The sequence below is a fragment of the Enhydra lutris genome, unplaced genomic scaffold, assembly GCF_002288905.1.
Source record: "Enhydra lutris kenyoni isolate GAN:26980312 unplaced genomic scaffold, ASM228890v2 scaffoldscaffold40, whole genome shotgun sequence".
Classification (NCBI taxonomy): Eukaryota; Metazoa; Chordata; class Mammalia; order Carnivora; family Mustelidae; genus Enhydra; species Enhydra lutris.
Window position 1 is genome coordinate 120,944 of NW_019154124.1, and position 21,905 is coordinate 142,848.

Below are 21,905 nucleotides of genomic sequence, written 5' to 3' on the forward strand. Positions count from 1 at the left end.
ATTCTGTGTTGTTTGTATTCTTTCTGACTCTTTTTTTTTTTTTAATTGAAGCATACTTGACAGATAATATCATGTTAGCTTCAGGTGGACATTATAGTGATTGCACAAGTTTTTTTTTTTTTTCTCATACAAGCATTTAATAATAATTATTCAAGATTAAGTTCAGGATATTGACAAAAATGTTTGCTTTTTTTTCTTAGGAGAAAGCAAAAATTAAGTAAGACAATATATCTCTAATTACCTTAGCTTTCAGCTCTTTTTTTTTTTTTTAATTTCTTTTCAGTGTAACAGAATTCATTGTTTTTGCGCCACACCCAGTGCTCCATGCAATACGTGCCCTCCTTAATACCCACCACCTGGATCCCCCAACCTCCCACCCCCCACCCCTTCAAAACCCTCAGGTTGTTCTTCAGAGTCCATAGTCTCTCATGGTTCACCTCTCCTTCCAATTTCCCTCAACTCCCTTCTCTCCATCTGCCCATGTCCGCCATGTTATTTGTTATGCTCCACAAATAAGTGAAACCATATGATAATTGACTCTCTCTGCTTGACTTATTTCACTCAGCATAATCTCTTCCAGTCCCATCCATGTTGCTACAAAAGTTGGGTATTCATCCTTTCTGATGGAGGCATAATACTCCATAGTGTATATGGACCACATCTTCCTTATCCATTCGTCTGCTGATTGCACAAGTTTTTATATTAATCTATGCTGACCACAAATATAGCTAACATCTGTTGCTAAGATCTGTCACCAGGGACACTGTTACAATACCATTGACCATATTCTCTCTGCTGTGCCTTTCATCCCTGTGGTTGACTGTGAGCACAGCACCTTCAACCCTCCCAGGGCATGGTCACCGGCTTGCACGTTCCAGTCTTTTTCAGGGTTCTCAGGCACAGAGCAGTCTATCTATCATCCTGACTCACCGTTTTAGTTGACTAGAGCTAAGAGACCCTTCTGGGCTCTTAACCAGTTGATCTGCTCCTCTGCTTGGACACTCTGTTGTACTAGGCGCCACGAACTTTCTGTGCTCATGGGATCCAGAGACCACTGTAATGCATCCAGAATTCTGCCCTACTTATCCCCTGTGCCCCGTTCATAAAAGGATGTCTCTCACTGGAGCAGATTTCTAAGGGACTTTGTGCACCATCATTATGTCACTTTCTGTTTGCCAGTTTATGGAGGCTCACTCTTCCGTTTATCTTCTGATATTTCCCCACAGATTCATGATTCGCCACTTCCTACCCTGCAAAAAGTGGCCATTTCTGCTTGTAACGTTTATAGATATATCCAGGTATATATATAATTTAAATTCAATTAGCCAACGTATAGTCAATCAATGATTTTTTGATATATTGTTCAATGATTCATCAGTTCAGTATCACACCCAGTGCTCATCACATCGCATGGCTTTCCTTAATGTCTACTACCCAATTACCCCATGCCCCCACCCACCTCCCTTTCCACAATCCTGTTTGTTTCCTAGAGTCAAGAGCCTCACACAGTTTGTCTCCTTCTCTGAGTTGCAGATACATTTTTACATCTCAGGCCGAATTTGTTTGTGTTCAGAATGGTTTCATAAAATCCACCTGAACTCAAAGGACCAAATAAAATGTGGTTCCCTAATTTTCCCCTATTTGTCTCCCCCCCTTCTCATATAGAATTTGGACAGCTTCTCAAGGCCAGAAGCCGAGCCAAATACTTCCCATCAGATTTTACCTGAAATCCCAATAGAGCTGGGTTAAATCTTTTTCTTCAGAAGGTCTCCATGATATCCTGAGGTTCTTGCACTTGCTGTTGCAGAAGGCCTTCTCACCTGAGAAGGCTGCTGGGATCCTGGGAAACAATGGGTCAGGCTGCTATTTCCAAGGGGCAGGAATGGCTCCATAAAGTCAACCTTATTCCTTCAAGCTGTCTGGTGAGATATGAGTCTATGTACCTCTCTCTTAAATATGCCATTCCGGACAAAGCCATGGTAAAAAGACCAATGTTACCATTTGTGTTCTCTCACAAGAAGAATGTGTTCTTCATGAATCCAGGTAATAGGAATGTCCAGCAATAGGAATACTCACTATGTGAATTTTGAAAAAAAATAAAGATTTCTCAATTCTTAACTTCAAGCCAAAACTAAGTAGTAAGCAGCTGTGAACTGTGTGCTATACTAGCACTCTTTAGTTTGGCAAATCTATGAATACATTTCATCATTCCGAGAAACATGTATTTCTTCATAGTATAATCTTTCAATAAAACACAAAACATGTTCACTCAGATACCCAAACTTCTCTTGAGTTTAATTTAGTGAGGAAGCCAAAAGAAGGGAAACCTGGGCTCAGTAAATTGCTTCATATTATTTGATATCATCTAGATATTCAGTGAATTTAACTCAACTCATCCTTTAACTTCACCAGAAATGAAGATTTGGGGAAAATGAAAGTATCTCTAACATTTCTGGTGTGATGGCAGAGTGAAGTGGAAACACAGGGGCTAGAGGTGAGTGAGGTCATGACCCCTGCTGAGGGCTGTGTTGGCCCTAGAGCAGAGTGGAGTTTCAGGGATGCAGCTGAGTGGAAATTCAATGCCCATTCCCCATCCAGTCACAGGGAATGATACACTCTGGAGGCTGAGCAAGGGCTTGTAAACATTGCTGATGCAAGCCTAGGGCTTAGAAATGCTGTCCCCCCTGTTGTGGGTGGGTGGCCCACCACCTCAGGGAAATGAGGCCCACTCACACCAGACTCCACCACTGACCTACACATGGCCTTGTGGACTGCCGTGACCCACCCCTGTTCCTCTAAGTGCAGCCTGGAGACCTATGTGGAGATTCCCCTGCAAGAGGAAGTGTGTTGTCAAGTGAGCCCTCTGACACCTGCAGACCTGTAGGTCAGGTGGAAATAATATCTCACCCCCTGCCTTTCCCTCCCTGTTGAGGCCAGTCCCCACCAACAGCCTGCCTCCTTCCCTGCTGTTATATCTCAGAGGAAGGTGACTCTCTTCCTCGGTGATGTTATTTGCTGTTCAACCACAAAGGGAATTTAAGGTACTTTGCATATCAGGTGTATTTAGTGAGACTTTCTGTGTATTCTTGTGACAGATTCTGGGAATGCAACATCCCAGACCTGCCTGGCTGGCCTTGTGACCTTGGCCTGCCATATGTCCAGACAGTGTATTCTTCCCTCATCACTGTTAGTCTGGCTGTGAACAACTCAAACTGTGACCCAAGAAGGCCACTATCTTTGCCAATGTCAAAGAAGCTCTCCCTGAATCCTGGACAACTCACATGGAGTATGATCTCAGTGTAGTGTGTTCCATAAGATGATAACCTAGAGGTTTCATGGGAATCAGGGAGTTGGGTAATCAGGTGTCCCGGAACCTTTCTTAGAGGGTTATTCCCTGGTCATAAAAGGACAGTTCAACATGTCAGAATATGTTGTTGCTGCTACAAAAAATTTGTACAATAGTAACAATGTTTGCTTTGGAAAAGTAAATGGAAGCTGTGTGCACAAAACACTGCATTACAGACACAGAGTAAGAAAATGGCAATGTCAAGAAGTTCAGCTAATTCTCAGTATCAGGCCACCCTCTCCCTCTGCCCATTGCACCTGCATGATAACTCCAGGTAAAGTGTTTGTTTCTCAAGATGTTGAGAGAAAGGTAGTGGGTTTTTTATTTAGTAATTTATTCTCTTTGTACTGATGTTGATGGTGCTGGATCTCCCATGGGGTCATGGCTGTCTCTGTATTTAGGGATATATAGGTGGAGGAATGATGAGGACTGAGGGACCAACCTGGCTGTGTGAATGTGAGCCTCTGTCTTCAGTTCTCAGTGCTGTGATAGTTCTTCCTTCCAGAAACAGGGCTCAGCAGGGGTTGGAGGTGGTGGTGGAGCCCTACTATGTGAGCTAGCTGCCCTGTCCAGCAAACTCTTCATCCACAGCTGGTTACAGCCACCTGACCTTAGGCTTACTGGAGCTTGAAAGGTCACAAGGTATCCAAGAAGATTCATAAATGATTCTGTGGTTGAAGAAAGCTGAGATCAGAGATGGTGACAAGCACGGGAAATTTAGCTCATGTAAAACAGACACTAGGATAGTTAAAACAGCCACCTGTTCATTACAAATGGTGAGGAGACAATGAACATGCTTTTCTACACACCTTATCCCAGGTTCTTGTTCTGTATATTGGGTTGTTTAGAAGGAACCACTAAGCCTGGGATGTGAGGTTATGATAGCCACTGGCCTGTCCTGTCTAAAGACTGAGACTGTTCCAGCCTCATTTTATGTCTACAGTGTCCTCACAGCCATCTTGGGAGGCAGAGCCTCTTCCCCAATGACCTCCAAGTCCACCTGCAAAACAAGACAGAACCTGTGTCATGCATGTTGTGCATGGATGTCATCTGATTCTGTGGAGCTCTGGGCAAAGTTATTCCTGCATCGTGCAAGCCCAGCCAGTCAGAGTCTCTGGGTGCCCTGCATGTGAATTATGGAGCAGACACTTCTGTCCCTGAACCACAGTGGCCTAAGTTAGCCAGTTATGCAGAGTAGTCCTCCGTTGAAGCCTACAGTGGCCTGGAATGCAGAAGCTGGGGATGGTCACAGAACCCACATGTGGGACACAGTGACACCAGTGTCCACCACATCCCCACCAGCCCTGTTGCCCCACAGAACTTGAGCTGAAATGTGGATATGGGCAATGCATACTTCATATGTGTGTGATGCATCCAAGGTCTGAAAGGTGCCCAGCATGTGTAGTATGGGTCTCTCAGTGCTGTGGCTTTAGTCACAACCCCCCTTACCATGGTCCTGTGTTCCAAAGCCTCCATATGCTCCAAGTCTCATCTCTATTTGGTTTCAGTGCATGGTTTCCTCTGCAAAAAGCAGCCCCACTCTGGGTCCAGGGGAATACTCTCTCCTTCTCAGCAGGACAATACTTCAAGGCACTGGCACTTAGAATGATTTGTGATTCTGTGTGGGACTCTTGAATGAATAGCTACTGTTCAAATATTACTTCATATTGCCAAGAACTACATTGAGTTGGATTGTTTCTTTCCATGTGACTTCCCTCAAGACCAATGCATTCATTAGTGAAAGATGACTATGGACACTGAACAGATTGAGAGGACCAGTCCCTGTGCTGATGGGGGTAACATTCTGAGAGAAAGAACACAGTGTAGTGAATCAATGCCAATGACTTCTGGGACCAGTGTCTTAGCTTAGGGGATGGACATAGGCGAATGGGTGATGGACTTGTTTGTGGAGGGAGACCTTCTCTGAGTGGTTCCTGAGGGAACTCTAAGTGGCCAAGGCACATGGAGATTAGGGAACAGAGTTCCAGGGGAGATAGCTAGTATAAGGGGGTGACATGCAGATCTGTGGAATTCTAGAGGGTGGGGTAGAATAAGGAGTTTGTGTCCTGGAATCCACAGAGGTCTGAGCAGAATGAGTGTGGAATTTCTTGGCTTTCATTAAGTCTCCCACAGGGAGAACAGCTTACTGGGCAGAGAGGAGAAAACCCAGGGATATGGGTGTGTGCTGGAAGGGCATCCAGGAGGACATTTTGGTTTGGGCATGAGTGAGTAGGAGAGTGGGACCATTCATTGAAGGGGAATTGGGGTGACTGAATCTGGACTTGTGTAGCATTGTCCCACAGGGGTTTCTTCATTTGAATACTGGAAAGCAGAGGTCTACAGAGGCTTCTACAAGTTGCAGCTCAGCTATGCTTCCTTGAGGCTCGCTATGTGTTGTGACATTCTGAGAGCCCTGTTTCTGGTGAGTCTACCTAGGGCATGGTTGCACTGGCACCTCAATCACACTTCTAGCTCACCACCCTACAATCAGATCCTCCCAATGCCATACTAAGCAGCATGGCATGAACAAAGAGAACCCATCTTCCATTTTCCCAAATGGAATTGAAATGTCTGACTTTGAGAGTGTGTTTTAAGACACCACTTCCACTTCAGGAAACCCACTCCTTGAAGGAAAGTGGGTAGGGATGGGAATGTATTCCTAATGTTACACAAGTCAGCACACCAATTCAGAGCTCACTCCTATGTGGCCTGGGCTCTCTCAGTAGGACCTGGGGGGATGATATCTAGTTTGAGGACACTAGTAAAAGGGGACACCTTAATTTTTTTGTTGTTTTTTTAAAATATTATTTTCATTATGTTATGTTACTCAAGTTTTGAACAAGCCCAACATCAATGCCAGCCATCCCAATAAGCCCATCCTTCCTCCACCACCATAAACTAGACTCTCAAATGATGTCAATACACATAACACACTTTACCTGAAAAATTCCCACTCCCAAGTAGACTTTTGATCTTTACAAAGTCCTCATGCATCCACCCTCAGAAATAATTTCAACAAACAACATGTTTTTAGCTTGCATGTGTCCTCATCTCTGAAGGGAAGAAATCCACAAAGATGTGACTTTCCATACAGGTTCTGTGATAGCTTCCCAGCTTTTTCTGGCCTGGCTTCACTTTGCTTCTTCAGGTTTGGGCACAGAAGAGGGGCTGTCATTGCTAATCACACACTTGTAGATCCACCACATGCTCACACACCAGATTAAAGAAGATCCAGAGTCTCATAACATAATACCCCAAATATTCAAGTTGTATAACTAAGAACATTCACCATGCTAAAGTCCAGAAAAATGTCATCTTGAACATGCTATACAATCCAAAGACAAAATCCAAAGATGAACTATGTTGAGATACCCAATGGATTTGTAAAGAACCATCATAAAATTTCTTCATCAAGCAATTTCAATTGTGCTTAAAACAAATGAAAGTAAGTCACAGGACAGAAGCACAGATTTAAAAGAAAAAGAACTTAAAAAACTGAAAAATATAATATTTTTCATTAAAACTGAAAAATATAATAACCATAATTTTTACTACACAGTAAATGGGCTCAATAGGACAATGAAGGTGACAGAGGGAGTCAGTAAACTGAAGGCAGGACAACAGAAATACTGCATCTGAACAATGGAGAGAAAATACACACACACACACACACACACACACACACACACACACACAGAAAAGAAAAAAAGAAAATAGACTGAAAAAGAAAGAATAGAATAGAATAGAAAAGAATAGAATAGAAAAAAAGAATGGAAAGAAAAATAAAAAAAGAATGAACCCCAGTAGTGTTAGGACTCTCATGCTGGGGTAGGCATGCTTATGAGAGGAAACACCGGAGAGTTTGCACTCTCCATGCACACAAACAAAGAAAGGTTATTTGAGCACACAGCAGAAGTTGGCCATCTAAAAACCTCCAGGAAGATGAGTTTCCCCAGCACCCAACCACACTCGTACCTTATGTTGGACTTCTACTCTACAGAAATGTGAGAAAATACATGACAGAAATATATTAGCCTTTGTCTAAAGTTAGAGTCTGGTGCATTTTTATACAAGACAATAAAGCAGGATTCATAAGTTATAACACTGGACTTTATCAAGATTAAAACCTTCTGTTTTAGTCAAGTTCCTGATACGAGCATGAAAAGACAAGCATAGACTAGGTGAACATATTTTCTTTTTTAAAAATTATTTTTATTAACATACAATGTATTATTAGCTCCAGGGTTACAGGTCTGTGAATCATCAGGCTTACATATTTCACAGCACTCACCATAGCACATACCCTCCCCAATATCCATAACCCAACCACCCTCTTCCTACACCCCATCCCCCAGCAACCCTCAATTTGTTTTGTGAGATTAAAAGTCTCTTATAGTTTGTTTCCCTCCTGATCCTATCTTGTTTCATTTTTTCCTTCCCTACACTCAAACTGCCTGCCCTGCCTCTCAAATTCCTCATATCAGAGAGATCATATGATAATTGTCTTTCTCTGATTGACTTATTTTCGCTCAGCTTAATACCATCTAGTTCCATACACATTGTTACAAATGGCAAGATTTCATTCCTTCTGATGGCTGCATAGTATTCCATTGCAAATATATACCACTTCTTCTTTATCCATTCATCTGTTGATGGACATCTAGGTTCTTTCCATAGTTTGGCTATTCTGGACATGGCAGCTATAAACATTTGGGTGCACGTTCCCTTTTAGATCACTACATTTGTATCTATCTTTAGGGTAAATACTCAGTAATGCAATTGCTGGGTGGTAGGGTAGCTCTATTTTCAACTTTTTGAGGAACCTCCATACTGTTTTCCAGAGTGGCTGTACCAGCTTGCATTCCCACCAACCGTGTAGGAGGGTTCTCCTTTCTCTGCATCTTCACCAACATCTGTCATTTCCTGACTTGTTAATTTTAGCCATTCTGACTGGTGTGAGGTGGTATCTCATTGTGGTTTTGATTTGCATTTCCCTGATGCCGAGTGATGGTGAGCACTTTTTCATATGTCTGTTGGCCATCTGGATGTCTTCTTTGCAGAAATGTCTGTTCATGTCTTCTGCCCATTTCTTGATTGGATTATTTGATCTTTGGATATTGAGTTTGATAAGTTCTTTATAGATTTTGGATACTAGCCCTTTATCTGGTATGTCATTTGCAAATATTTTCTCCCATTCTGTCAGTTGTCTTTTGGTTCGGTTGACTGTTTCCTTTGCTGTGCAAAAGCTTTTGATCTTGATGAAGTCTCAATAGTTCATTTTTGCCTTTGCTTCCCCTGCCTTTGGTGATGTTTCAAGGAAGAAGTTGCTGTGGCTGAGGCAAAAGAGGTTGCTTCCTGTGTTCTTTTCAAGGATTTTAATGGATTCCTGCCTCATATTGAGGTCTTTCATCCTTTTGAGTCTATTTTTGTGTGTGGTGTAAGGAAATGGCCCAGTTCCATTCTTCTGCATGTGGCTGTCCAATTTTCCCAACACCATTTGTTGAAGAGACTGTCTTTTTTCCATTGGACATTCTTTCCTGCTTTGTCAAAGATTAGTTGACCATAGAGTTGAGAGTCCTTTTCTGGGCTCTCTATTCTGTTCCATAGATCTATGTGTGTGATGTTGTGCCAGTACCATACTGTCATGATGATGACAGCTTTGTAACAGAGCTTAAAGTCTGGAATTGTGATGCCACCAGCTTTGGCTTTCTTTTTCAACATTTTCTGGCTATTCGGGGTCTTTTCTGGTTCCACATAAATTTTAGGATTATTTGTTTCATTTCTTTGAAAAACTGGATGGGATTTTGATAGGGATTGCATTAAATGTGTAGATTGCTTTATGTAGCATAGACATTTTCACAATATTTGTTGTTTCAACCGGTGAGTATGGAATGATTTTCCATTTCTTTGTGTGTTCCTCAATTTATTTCATTTGTTCTTTATAGTTTACTGAGTACAGACTCTTTGACTCTTTGTTGGGTTTATTCGTAGGTATTTTATGGTTTGGGGTGCCTTTGTAAATGGATCAACTCCTTAATTTCTCTTTCTTCTGTCTTGTTGTTGGTGTACAGAAATGCAACTGATATCTGTGTATTCATTTTACATCCTGACACTTTACTGTATTCCTGTATGAGTTCTAGCAGTTTTGGGATGGAGTCTTTTGGGTTTTCCACATAAAGTATCGTATCATCTGTAAAGACTGAGAGTTTGACTTCTTCTCTGATTCGGATGCCTTTAATTTTGTTGTTGTTGTTGTTGTTGTTGTATGATTCCTGAGGCTAGGACTTCTAGTACTGTGTTGAATAGCAGTGGTGATAGTGGACATCCCTGTTGTGTTCCTGACCTTAGGGGAAAAGCTGTCAGTTTTTCCCCATTGAGAACGATATTTGCTGTGAGTGTTTCATGGATGCTTATATGATATTGAGGTATAAGCCATATATCCCTACACTTTGAAGAGTTTTCATCAAGAAAGGATGCTGTACTTTGTCAAATGCTTTTTCAGCATTTATTGAGAATATTGTATGTTTCTTGTTCTTTCTTATATTAATATATTTTATCACTTTGATTGATTTGTGGATGTTAAACCAACCTTGCAGCAGAGGAATAAATCCCACTTGGTCGTGGTGAATAATCCTTTTCATGTACTGTTGGATCCTATTGGCTACTATTTTGCTGAGAATTTTTGCATCCGTGTTCATCAAGGATATTGGTCTCTAATTCTCCTTTTTGATAGGGTCTTTGTCTGGTTTTGGGATCAAGGTAATGCTGGCCTCATCAGATGAGTTTGTAAGTTTTCCTTCCAATTTAATTGTTTTGGAACAGTTTCAGACCTCATCAGATGAGTTTGTAATTTTAATTTAATTACAATTTCATTTCATTTCTAATTTAATTGTTTTGGAATAGTTTCAGGAGAATAGGTATTAATTTTTCTTTAAATGTTTGGTAGAATTACTCTGGGAAGCCATCTGGCCCTGGGTTCTTGTTTGTTGGGAGAGTTTTGATGACTGTTTCAATCTCCTTACTGGATATGGGTCTGTTCAGGTTTTCTATTTCTTTCTGGTTCAATTTTGGTAGTTTATATGTCTCTAGGAATGCATCCATTTCTTCCAGATTGCCAAATTTGCTGGTGTATAGTTGCTCGTAATAAGTTGTTCTTGTAATTGTTTGTATTTCTTTGGTGTTGGTTGTGATCTCTCCTCCTTCACTCATGATTTTATTAATTTGGGTCCTTTCTCTTTTCTTTTTGATAAGTCTGGCCAGGAGTTTATCAATCTTATTAATTCTTTCAAAGAAGAAGCTCTTAGTTTCATTGACCTGTTCTAGTGTTCTTCTGGCATGTATTCAATTAATTTCTGCTCTGATTTTTATTATTTCTCTTTTCCTGCTGGGTTTAGGCTTTCTTTGCTGTTCTTTCTCCAGCTCCTTTAGGTGTAGGGTTGGGTTGTGTACTTGAGACCTTTCTTGTTTCTTGAGAAAGGCTTCTGTGGTTATATACTTCTGTGGTTCTCAGGACCACCTTTGCTGTGTCTCACAGATTTTGAACAGTTGTGTTTTCACTTTCATTTGTTTCCATGAATTTTTTCATTTCTTCTTTAATTTCCTGGTTACCCATTCATTCTTTTTTAAAAAAAAAGATTTTATTTATTTATTTATTTGACAGAGAGAGAGGGATCACAAGTAGGCAGAGAGGCAGGCAGAGGTGAGGGGGTGATCAGGCTCCCTGCTGAGCGGAGAGCCCAATGCGGAGCTTGATCCCAGGAACCTGAGATCACACCTGAGCTGAAGGCAGACGTTTAACCCACTGAGCCACCCAGACTCCCTGACCCATTCATTCTTTAGTAAGATGTTCTTTACCCCCATGTATTTGAATTCCTTCCAACTTTCCTCTGTGGTTGAGTCTAGCTTCAAAGCATTGTGGTCTGAAAATACGCAGGGAATGATCCCAATCTTTAAGTACCAGTTGAGACCTGATTTGTGACCCAGGATGTGAACTATTCTGGATAATGTTCCATGTACATTAAAGAAGAATATGTATTCTATTGCTTTGGGATGGAATGTTCTGAATATATATGTGATGTCCATCTGGTCCAGTGTGTCATTTAAGGCCTTTATTTTCTTGTTGATCTTTTGCTTAGACGATTGGTCCTAAGTTGAGGGGGTGTTAAAGTCCCCTACTATTATTGAATTATTGTCAATGTGTTTGTTTGATTTTGTTATTATCCGTATATATAATTGCTTCTCCCATGTTAGGGGCTTGGATATTTTAAATTGTTAGATCTTTTTGTTGGACAAACCCTTTGAGTATGATTTAGTGTCCTTCCTCATCTCTTATTATAGTCTTTGGCTTAAAGCCTAATTTATGTGATATAAGGATTGCCACCCCAGCTTTCTTTCGATGTCCATTAGCATGGTAAATAGTTTTCCACCACCTCACTTTAAATATAGGGTTGTCTTTGGGTCGAAAATGAGTCTCCTGAGAACAGCATATTGATGGGTCTTGTTTTGTTTTTGTTTTTTTTTTAATCTATTCTGACACCTTGTGTCTTTTGATTGGGGCATTTAGCCCATTTACATTCAGGATAATTTTTGAGAGATATGAATCTAGTGCCATTGTATTAACTGTAAAGCGACTGTTACTGTTTATTGTCTCTGTTCCTTTCTGGTCTATTACATTTAGGCTCTCTCTTTGCTTAGAGGACCCTTTTCAATATTTCCTGTAGAGCTGGTTTAGTGTTTGCAAATTGTTTCAATTTTTATTTGTCCTGGAAGCTTTTGATCTCTCCTTCTCTTTTCGATAATAACCTAGCTGGATATAGTTTTCTTGGCTCTATATTTTTCTCGTTTAGTGCTCTGAATATATCATGACAGTCCTTTCTGGCCTGGCAGGTCTCTGTGGATAAGTCTGCTGCCAGTCTAATATTTCTACCATTGTACATTACTGACCTCTTGTCCTGAGCTGCTTTCAGGATTTTCTTTGTCACTAAGACTTGTAAGTTTTACTATTAGATGATAGGGAGTGGACCTATTTTTATTATTTTGATGGAGGTTCTCTGTGCCTCCTGGGTTTTGATGCTTTTCCCTTTGCCATATTAGGGAAATTCTTTATTATAATTTGCTCCAATATACCTTCTTCCCCCTCTCTTTCTTCTTCTTCTGGGATCCCAATTAATCTGATATTCTTTCATCATATGGTGTCATTTATCTTTTGACTTCTCCCCTCATGGTCCTGTAGTTGTTTGTATTCCTTTTGCTCAGCTTCTTTATTCTGTCATTTGGTCTTCTATATCACTAATTCTTTCTTTGGCCTCGTTTATCTTAGCAGTAAGAGCCTCCATTTTTTATTGCATCCATTAATAGCTTTTTTAGTTTCAAATTGGTTATATTTTAGTTCTTTTATTTCTCCAGAAAGGGATTTTATTTTTCCAGAAAATGATTCTCTACTATCCTCCATGCCTTTTTGGAGACCAGATACCACCTTTATAATGGTCATTCTGAACTCTAGATCTGACATATTACTAACGTCCATATTGATTAGGTTCCCTAGCCATCAGTACTGCCACTTGTTCTTTTTTTGTGGTGAGTTTTTCTGCCTTGTCATTTTATCCAGTTAATTATATATGTATGAGAGGGACACCTGGGTGACTCAGTCAGTTAAGCTGCTGCCTTTGGTTCAGGTCATGATCCCAGGATCCTGGGGTTGTGTCCTGCATTGGGCTCCTTCCTCAGCAGAGGGTCTGCTTCTCTCTCCACCTCTGCCTGCCACTCTGCCTGCTTGTGTGCTCTCTCTCTCTCTCTCTGACAAATAAATAAATAACTAAAATCTTTAAAAATATATATGTATGAGAGAATAAAATACTAAAAGGGTGGCAAAGTCCCAGGAATAATATACAGTAACCAAATCAGAAGAGACCTGAAACTGGAGAGAGAGGAAAGGGGGAAAAATGAAAAAAGTAAAAATTAAAAATATACATATGATAGACTGGTGAATAAAACAGAGCCATCCAATTGATTTTGGGTGTATTCTGGTCTCCTTGAAGAAACTCCTTCCCAAAATTTTAAAGAAAGAAAAACTTATGTAGTATACAAAAATTAGGGTAAACACAATGAAAGAGTGGAATATGACTGTAAAGATGAAAATTTAAAAAGATTCAAAAAAGTTATTGATAAGATAAGTTGATTGAAAAAAGAAAAAAAAAGAGGAGAGAATGTGATTAGGCTGGAGACTAGAACAAAATCATATGCTAGATATAGGGTATATTTTGATCTATTGGAAGAAATTGTATCCTAAAATTTTAAAGGAAGAAACCTATATGTATACAAAAAAGGTTAAATACAATGAGGGGATATAATATGAGTATAACAATGAAAATTTAAGATTTTTAAAAAGGTATTGATAAGATAGAATACTTTAAAAACTTTAAAATAGCTGTGGTGAGTGCCGTGAAGTGTGTAAGCCTGACGATTCACAGACCATACCCTTGGGGCTAATCATACATTTTATGTTAATAAAAATTAAAAAGAAACAAATGAATAAATAAATTAATTAATAAAGTGAAAAATTTAAGAAAAAAGAACAAAAGTTAAAAGAGGAATAAGGAAAAGTGTAAAAAATAGAATAAGAAAAATAAAAATAAAAGAATTTAACTTTGCAAGATTAAAGGATCATGGGAAAAAAGCCATGAATTTTATGTGTTGCTTCACCCTAACTCTGGAGTTCCACAGTTCTTGTTGATGGTGAATATGGTCTTGTTTGGATGTTCTTGCTGATCTTCTGGGGGAAGGGCCTGTTGCAATATTTCTCAAATGTCTTTGTCCTAAGAGAAATTGCACCACCATTGCCAGTGGCAGGCTAAGTAAACCACTCAGTTTGCTCTTGGTAGCTTTGTTCCCTGAACACTTTTTTTATAGAGCTTTGGAGGATGGGAATGAAAATGGCAGCCTCCCAATCTCTAATGCACAGGGTCCAGGAGCTCAGGGTCCCACTCCTCAGTGTGCTCTCAGAGAAAAGCAGTCAGTCCCTCTCTGGTCTCTGGCCACACTCTGTACTAACCCAGCCTGTGATCAAGTGTTTCTATCTCTGGTGCACAGACCCGTTTGGAGTCTCCAAACCCAGGAGATTCCTGCTATGTGCTCCCACGTCACTCTTCCTGGAGGAGGAAGGAGGGGGTTTCTCTTGATCTGCCACTTGTGGGGCCCCCGCTCGAAGAACAGTGGCCTGAGTGTGCCTTGGATCACTCTTTAAGGTAACCCAACCTGAGAGCTCACTCCTCAGCTCCATCTCTTTAGCTGGCTTTCCTGCTCCCATACCTGGGAGCTCTGCCACATTCAGACACCCCTGGTCTTTCTATGACCCCTCCTTTCTGAGACCACACTGTCCCTATGACGGCTCAATTCCCACTTAGCCTCTGGTGTGACATCCCTCAGTGAAGCATACTTAAAAAATTTCTGATTTTTGCGCTCTGCTGCTCCACTGCTTTCTGGGAACCAGGCTTCCCCCCACAGTCTATCCTCCTGTTACTTGGGATTCACTTCTCTGCATGTCCTACCTTCCAGAAAGTGGTCAATTTTCTGTTCCTAGAATTCTCTTCTGTCTCCTGTCGAGTTTGTAGGTATTTAGAATGGTTTGATAACCATCTAGCTGAACTCCTGGGACCTAATGATATTCCAGTCTCCACATCCTCTGTCATCTTGCTTCCTCCCCCAAGTGACATATTTTCAAACTACACATCTGATGAAGAACTTCTGTCTAGAATAGGTAATAAATTATTACTGACAACATATATTTATTAAGAGCAGAAGTGAGATCAAATCTGGCAGAACTTAAAGTTGAGATCCAATGTAATCTAGATATTCTAACAAGTAGGGTAAATGAGGCAGAAGATTGAATTAGAGACCTAGAAGACAAACTGATAGAAAAGAAGGATCAAGAAGAGTCCTAGAACAAACAGCTTAGAAGCCATGAAAGCAGAATTAGAGAAATAAATGAAACCATGAAACGTTCCATTGTCAGAATTATTGGAATCCCAGAGGTGGTGGAGAGAGAGAGAGAGATCTAGAAGATACAGTTAATCAAATCCTAGCTGAGAATGTCCCTAAAGTGGGTAATGAAATAAGTATTGTGTCCTAGAGGCAGAGATGGCACCTCCCAAGATCAACGATGGTAGAGAGACCAACCAGCATGTGATTGTGAAACTCGTGAATCATAAAACCAGAGAAAATATCTTAAAGGCAGGTAGGGGGAAGAGATTTTTTATTTATTTATTTGACAGATGGAGATCACAAGTAGGCCAAGAGGCAGACAGTGAGAGAGGAGGAAATAGCCTCCTTGCTGAGCAGAAAGCCTGATGCGGGACTTAATCTCAGGACCTGAGCCAAAGGCAGAGGCTGAGCCACCCAGGCATCCCGTAAACTTCTAAGACTGAAACAGGAAGAAACTGATAACCTGAATAGGTCAATAACTAGTAACAAGATTGAACCAGTGATCAAAAACCTCCCAAGAAACAAGAGCCCAGGACCTGATGGATTCCCTAGTGAATTCTACCAAGCATTCAAAGAAGAAATAATACCTATTCTCCTGAAGCTATTTCAAAAAGTAGAAACAGAAGGAAAGCTGCTGGACTCCTTCTATGAAACCAGGCAAAGATCCCATCAAAAAGGAAAATTTCAGACCAGTATCTCTGATGAATATGGATGCTAAGATTCTCAACAAGATCCTAGCCAATAGGATCCAACAGATAATCTTAAAAAGATTATCCACCATAACCAGATGGGATTTATTTCTGGAATGCAAGGGTGGTTCAACACTTTCAAATCAACCAATGTGATAGTACACATAAATAGACAAGAACCACATCATCTTCTCAATTGATGCAGAAAAAGCATTTGGCAATATACAGCATCCTTTCCTGATTAAAACTCTTTAAAGTAGGGGGAATAGAGGGAGTATTCCTCAACTTCATAAAATCCATCTTTGAAAAACCCACAGAAAATACTATTCTCAATGGAGAAAAGCTGAGAGCCTTCCCACTGAAATCAGAAACACAACAAGGATACCCACTCTCATGACTATTGTTCAACATGGTGCTAGAAGTCCTACTATCAGCAATCAGACAACAAAAAGAAATAAAGTTATTCTAATTGACAAAGAAGAAGTCAAACTCTCTCTTCTCAGATGACGTGATACTTTATGTGAAAAACCCAAGAGTCTCCATCCCCAAATTACTAGAACTCACACAGCAATTCAGTAATGTGGCAGGATACAAAATCAAGGCACATAAATCAGTTGCCCTCTCATGCACTAATAATGAAACTGTAGAAATGGCAATTAGAGATTGGATTCCATTTACAATAGCACCCAAAATCACAAGATAACTTGGAATAAAACTAACCAAAGATGTAAAAGATCTATACTCTAGAAACTACAAAACACTCATGAAATAAATTGAATAAGACAAAAGAAGATGGGAAAACATTCAGGGATAGGAAATATAAACATATTCAGGGATCAGAATAATAAACATTGTTAAAATGTCAATGTTGCCCAGATCAATCTATACTTTCAATACCATCCCAATCAAAATACCAACAGTATTTTTCAAAATGCTGGAACAAACAATCCTAAAATTTACATGGAACTAGAAAAGACCCTGAATCTCCAAGGAAAAGTTTAAAAAGAAAAACAAAGCTAGGCTCATCACATTGCCTAATTTCAAACTATATTACAAAGCTGTGATCACCAAGACAGCATATACTGGCACAAAACAGACACATAGACCAATGGAACATAATAGGGATCCCAGATATGGAATTTCAACTCTATGGTCAGCTAATCTTTGACAAAGCAGGAAGAAATAGCCAATGGAAAAAAGACAGTCTCTTCAATAAATGGTGCTGGGAAAATTGGACGTCTATATGCAGAAGAATGAAACTTGACTATTCCCTTACACCATACACTAAGGTTAACTCAAAATGGATTAAATACCTCAATGTGAGACAGGAATCCATCAAAATCCTAGAGTAGAACATAGGTAGTAACTTCTTTGACACCAGCCACAGCAACTGCTTTCAAGACACGTCTCCAAAGGCAAGGGAAACAAGAGTGTAAATGGACTTTCGGGGTTTCATCAAGATAAAAAGCTTCTGTACAGCAAACGAAAGAGTCAACAAAACAAAGAGAAAACCCACTGAATGGGAGAGGGTATTTGCAGATGACAGTAGAGACAAAAGGCTGATATCCAAGATCTATAAAGAAGTTCTTAAGCTCAACACCCCAAAAACAGATAATCAAATTAAAAAAAAAAAATGGGCAGAAGACACGAACAGACACTTCTCCAATGAAGACATACGAATACCTGAGAGACACATGGAAAAAAAAAATGTTCATCATCATTAGCCATCAGGGAAATTCAAACCAAAACCACACTAAGATACCACCTTACACCAATTAGCATGACAAAAATAAGAAGACAAGAAATAAGTGTTGGAGAGGATGTGGAGAAAGGGGAACACTCATACACTTTCGGTGGGAATGCAATTTGGTTCAGCCACTTTGGAAAGCAGTGTGGAGATTCCTTAAGAAGTTAAAAATAGAGCCACACTATGATCCTGCAATTGCACTATTGGGTATTTACCCCAAAGATACAGATGTGGTGAAAAGAAAAGCCATATGTACCCCAATATTCAAAACAGCAATGTCTACAATAGCCAAACTGTGGAAGGAGCCAAGATGCCCTTCAACAGGATAAAGATGCCCTTCAAATGGATAAAGAAGATGTGGTCACATATGCAATTACTCAGCCATCAGAAAGGATGAATACACAACATTTGCATCAACATAGATGGAACTTTAGGAGATTATGCTAAGTGAAATAAGCCAAACAGAGAAAGACCATTATCATACGGTTTCACTTACTTGTGGAGCATAAGGAATAACATAGAGGACATGGGGAGCTGGTGAGGAGAAGTGAGTTGGGGGAAATCGGAGGGGGAGATGAACCATGAGAGACTGTGGACTCTGAGAAACAATCTGAGGGTTTTGGAGGGGAGGAAGGTGGGGGTTGGGTAAGCTTGGTGGTGGGTATTAAGTATTTCATGGAGCACTGTGTGTGATGCATAAATAATGAATTCAGTCACTGAAAAAATAAAATAAAGTTTAAATAACAGGTAAAAAAATTACAGGATACAAAAATAATGTGCACAATTTTTTTTGCATTTCTATACACTACTAATGAACTAGCAGAGAGAAAAATTAAGAAAAAAATGTTATTTGCAATTGTACTAAAAATAATAGTACACCTAAAAATAAACCTTACCAAAGAAGTAAAAAACTTTGTTATGAAAACTACAAAACATGGATGAAAGAAATTGAAGATGACAAAAAGTAATGGAAGTATATTCCATGCTTATGGGTTAGAAGAACAAGTATTTTGAAAATGTCTATACTACCCAAAGCAATTCACACTTTTAATGCAATCCCTAGCAAAATATCAATAGTACTTTTCACAGAGCTAGAACGAGAAATCTGGAAATTTGAATGAAACCACACAACATCCCTAATAGCCAATGCAATCTTGAAAAAGAAAAACAAATTCGGAAGTATCACAAAAACAGCCTTCAAGTTGTATTACAAAGATGTAGTAATCAACATTTATGATACTGTGGTACTGTCATAAAAATAGACATATAGATCAATGCAACATAACAGAAAACCCAGAAATAGACTTACAATTGTATTAAAGAAGCATTGTGTATGTGTGTTTGTGCGTAATTTATGTATATGAATATTACTCAGCCATCAAAAAGAATGAAATCTTGACATTTGCAATGACACAGATGCAACTAGAAGTTATTATGCTAAGTGAAGTCAGTCAGTCAGAGAAAGACAAATACCATATGATTTCACTCACATGTGGCATTTAAGAAAAAAAAAGATGAATGGGGGGAAGGGAAGGAAAAATAAAATAAGATGAAAATTTGAGAGGGTATCAAACCAGAAGAGACATTGAATTCTCAGAAACAAACTGAAGATTGTTGTTGGGAGGGGGGAGGGACAATTAGGTGATGGGTATTAAGGAGGGTTTTTGTTGTATTGAGCACTGGGTGTTATATGCAACTGGATGTGAATCATTCAAAAGCTCTGATATAGATAAAACTGTCTTTGTCTGTAATTTGCCATCACTGAAAGGACATGGTGTGGAATTTGGAAACATGACAATTTATCTGCAGGTGAACATTTGGCAAATTGACACCTTCAACAAATTGGAAAGCTGATAATATACCTAATGAATGTGAAGTTAGTCTCTATTCAAAGTCAGAAGCTTAGTAAGAAAGGATAGGATCCTGAGATATAGGAGGGAAAAGCCTGGATCAATGCACTTGAGAAACATAGACTCAGATCTCACCTAGTCCTCTGAATATCCAGAAATGTGCCTCACTCCCCTTGTCCTAGAATACCTTCCATCACTCAACTGAATAGTGTACATAATTCTTACATAACTCAAATCTTTTTCCTTTCTTCCTCTGGTTAATAAACCCATAACTGGACCAAAATATTAGTATGACTCTTTGAGAAAGTGGTGGGTCTATCAAGGAAGTAAAAGGTGATTCTCTGAATAACCTGCAGGAGCTGTGGAACTTGTACAGACAGGAATAAGGAGAATATAATAAGGTGTGGATCTTGAGAGTGCTGCACCAGGGTAGGAGAACACTGGAAACTAGATATTGGAAACTTTGTTGATGTTCCTTATACCATCTCTCGGGATTTAACATCTACAAAAGCTGAAATCCAATATGATACTAGGGTGTCTCCTGCATGCATAAGAAAAAATAGTCTACACAAAATGAGCCAGAGATGGCAGAATTTCTATGACTGATTGGGAAAAGGAATCAAAGACTTAGGGAAGTTGGCATGCTAAAACAAATTTATTTTATTCTGAGAACCGAGTAGCCATCTTTGATTACATTTCTTGGGTATTCTAGAGGACTCTGTTTATTAAGTAAATGAGTGCTGTTGAGGAAGGCTTGGAACTCATTGACAGAGTCAGGGTGGTAGCTGCCTTCTATACACTGGAGCTTAACTAACAGAAATTTTTATGTAATTAGACTCCCCAGTATCAGGGTGGAGAATAGGATTTTGAAATAATGTTGTATAAGTGGATATCTGATAGGATGTCAGGATGGCTGTCGGGGTTCCTGACCCAAGAGCATTCATTTTGATGATCTCTAATGACCATTTTTGTCTTCCTAAGGACAAGATAGATTGATCCAGTAACAGAATAGCTAGATATATATATTCAAATGTGATCATAATGGCTGATGTCAGCTACTCCAAGGGGAAGTCATAATCATTGCCTGATGTCCAGACCTAATCCTGTTTCCATTTTTAGATCCATAATACATTGATTGAGCCAGCATTGGCTTTCTTAGAGAAAGGACCCTGCAGTGCTACCAGTGTATGCAGTAATGATTCCTTCCTTTTCATGCCAATGTTAGCATTTACTATTTATTGAAATATACACTGCCAAGTGGCTTTGAGACCTGTTAGATGAAGAGATTGGGCTGCTAATAATATCTATGGACTTAAAGTGTCATTATTAAATCCTGTTAGATTAGGGTCGTTTGAAGTTCTGTTCATCTTTGCCTCGCTGTAATTCTTCATAAACCCATCAATCAGTCCTATCCTTTTTTTTTACTGTAGACTTTGAGAGGATGTACTTGGCAGATAGAATTGTGGTAGATGTCAAAGGCTACTGCAAAGATGTAATTGTGATGCTGGATGTGGCACCATTAATAATACTGATCAACATTTTCTCTGGTATGTAATATGTGACTATAGGTATGAGAGATATATTTATTTCAATATGCATCAGCAGGAAGATCACTATCTATTCTGTTTCATGCTGGGTGAATGTAAATGACAACATATATTCACATCTTTGCTGCCAACCTAGATTAACTCTCCTGTTTTTTGTTCTATTGTATTCTAAAGGAAATGACTCATTTGAAAGTGAAGACAACCATATCAGCTGGTCTATATACTTAACTCCATATACAGGATATCATGTTATTTTGACAAGATGAGCAGGAAATGATATTGACTCTGGATGCCCTGGTAAAACACATGTGCTCCAGACAGGGAAGATGAGTTCTTAAAAACAAAAACAAAAACACGTGATATTATGGTGTTTGTTTTATCCTCTTTATTTTTTGGTTTGATGCATCCTAGAACATCCTCTAGAAAGTACTGGACAATTTATTACATCTTGTTATCCATTACAATGAGGGAAAAACAGAAACTAAAGAGCCTCTATGGATATAAGAGTACAGGACTGGCTCATGTTTAGTTAGTAAAGAGAGCTGTCAGTTTGGAATAAAGCCCAACTCATGAAAGAAATGTGCAATAAGTTCAGCTGCAGAACAAGCAGTCACTTCCTCAGGACCTAATGGAAGTTGTGGTACAGGTCTCTGGATGATAAATGCACAATGGTGATATGGCAAGCCCCAGGAAATCTGAAACCAGGTCTTGCCATCTGCGACACAGCATTGCAAAAGTTGTTCCTTG